This window comes from Myotis davidii, unplaced genomic scaffold, assembly GCF_000327345.1.
Source record: "Myotis davidii unplaced genomic scaffold, ASM32734v1 scaffold448, whole genome shotgun sequence".
Lineage (NCBI taxonomy): Eukaryota > Metazoa > Chordata > Mammalia > Chiroptera > Vespertilionidae > Myotis > Myotis davidii.
Genome location: NW_006383009.1, coordinates 1,784,128 through 1,786,694, shown reverse-complemented (window position 1 = coordinate 1,786,694; position 2,567 = coordinate 1,784,128). Strand labels below are relative to the sequence as shown.

The 2,567-nt window shown below is 52.2% G+C and overlaps 1 pseudogene; it reads right to left on the bottom strand.

The window, feature by feature from the left end:
- Nucleotides 1-568: 568 nt before the first annotated feature.
- Nucleotides 569-1,793, bottom strand: LOC102756557 (annotated as a pseudogene).
- Between the last annotated feature and the right edge of the window lie 774 nt (nucleotides 1,794-2,567).

The following is a 2,567-nucleotide window of genomic DNA, read 5'->3' as shown; positions in this document are numbered from 1 at the left end:
GGCTTGTGAGCCTTGGTTTGCTGACCAGAGGTCTAGGCACAGTGAGTCACTCTTGCCATTTAGGGGAAGTATTGTATGACTGTAAGGACCTGCTTGCCAGCCATGTACCCAGATGTAAGCAAGCTTTTGTGAGGATAGCAGTGTCAGATCTGCTCCGTCAACTCTTTTCTGCCTAGAGTGGTAGGAAAGAGGGGGGAGTTCTAGGAAGAGAAAGATGAGCATGGGCTGGAAGGTTAATGGAGCAGAGAGCTCTTGAAGACTGATTGGGTTTGAGCAACAGGCAGGACTGGAGGTGGGTGGAGAAGACTGAAAGGCTCAGTTGCAAGGGAGAACAGCAAGGCAGGTGGGAGGGTGGGCAATAGGGGAGCAAGTTTCTTTTTTTTTTTCTTTTCTTTTTTTTTTCTTTTTACAAGCAGTAAGAAACGCTTTATTATAACTTTACAACATATAAATAGCTTGGGTCAAATCTGTGCTTTCTGGCAGCTGGGCATGTCTCCACCCTTGCAGGCACCTGCCTTCCTTCACGTTGCACTGTTCACTGGGTGGCTCTGGCCCTGGGGCCCAGTGATTAGAAGCTGGAGAGAGAGGGGGCCAGGCAGCCCAGTTCCATCTCCTCATGTAGTGGCCTGTGCCAGTCATAAGCTGGGGTTGTGGCTGGTGTGGAAGGACCGCTCCTCAGGGGTGAGGCCAGCAAAGAAGGGGTGCACAGCTCAAGGATCACCTCCGGTGGGCGGTAATAACGAGTGGCCACAATGGTTGTGTGATGCTCATGGTCAAAGGTAGCACTGCCGAAGTCAGCAACTCGGATGCTGGTGTCCTTCACTGACCTCTCCTCACAGCTCGTGTGATCATTGTAGAGCGTTTCAAACTCAGAATTGACAAACAGGATGTTCTCTGGCTTCAAGTCTGTGTGGGTCAGTCGGTTCTCATGTAGAAATCTCAGGGCGTGGCAGAGCTGGTAGGCCATCTGCCGGACATGCGGTAGCGGGTAAGGCTGGAAATTATTCTCCTTCAGGAACTCAAAGGTGTTCTTGCCCAGGAGCTCAAAGGCGATGCACATGTGACCGTGGAAGTTAAACCAGTCAGACATCAAGACACACAAGAACTGGTTCTCCTTGTCCTGTTCCTTGATTTTTTGGAGAACATTGATTTCTAGTTGGCAGCCTTCCGGTACTTGTCCACGTTGCGAATGATCTTCAGGGCAACTTGAGACTTCCCTCTGGCATGGTCCAAGCACTCCACCACCTTGCCAAAGGTGCCTTTGCCCAGGTCCCCCACAATCTCATATCGCTCTTGGAGCCAATCGCCGATCCGGCACACCAGGTGACCCTCCTTGTCATCTTCCACGCTCTGGCGGCTGCACGTACTGCTCTGTTGGCTTCTCGAGGAGGCACTGCTACCAGCCCTGGGGCGGCGTCTGTGGCAATGGCAATGGTGGGCACGTTTGCGAGTCCGGTACAGCTCCCAATCCCGAGAAGTTCGACGTTGATGGACCGTGAAGATCCATAGTCGTCCTCTCCAAAAGATGGGCTCCGCTCTTCACATCGGTATGTGCCGCTATCACGGCGCTCCCGGTACCGCCTCTGGGAGGGTAAGCGGTCATGGCTTCTGGACCGAGATATCCGGGGTGGAGGCTCCCATCGAGATGGGTATTGCAGTCTCCCTTCGTGCGTCCGACTGTAAGACCTCCTTCTCTTCCATCGGTAGCTCAGGTACGGGTGTGGCTCAGGGGAGCGGTATCGCTTACACTGATACATCATGTCCCAGGCTCCAGCGGCGACTAGCAACCAACCGCCGGCGTTTTAAATATGCCCTACCCCAGTCTGGATTCCCTTTCGAGGTATGTGTCTCTCTGGCGGGCACAGAGCAGGCCCTCAGGAACACACAGGTCTTCCCTCACGCTGGCCTCTCGAACCCACTCGGTTCCATCTCTGGACTCACCAGGAGCAGATGGCTCTTGTCTGGTTCGTGGCGACGAAAGCGAAAGGAGAACGTCCCACAAGTCTCTCTGTAGACAGTCTGGCACGGGACTGCTGGAGCCATGGCCTGACCCTGGTATATATACGCCATTACCAGGACCGAGTTATTAACCACGCCCACCAAAGTCCAGGGGCTCCGCCCCCAGGGTGGAGGGATGAACCAGAGTGAGAGGCTTTTCAGTGCTTTCCTAAAGCCAGGGAGAATTAAGTGTTAATAAGCATGATCTAATTTGCCCCTGGTATTCTCTGTTGATCCTGCCAACAACATTTATATATTTACTTATTTTTTTTCAATTCTTTATTAGTTAAGGTGTTACAAATGTGTCCTCATCCCCCCCATTAAACCCCCATCCTCTCCGCCCTACTTATTTTTTAATTAAATCTTTATTGTTCAGATTATTACATTTGTTCCTCTTTTTTCCCACCATAACTCCCCTTCACCCAGTTCCCACCCCACCCTCCACCCTCACTCCCCACCCACTGTCCTCATCCATAGGTGCACGATTATTGTCCAATCTCTTCCCTCATCTCCACACCCCTTTCCTCCTGCCCAAGAATAGTCAGTCCATTCCCTTTCTATGTCCCTGC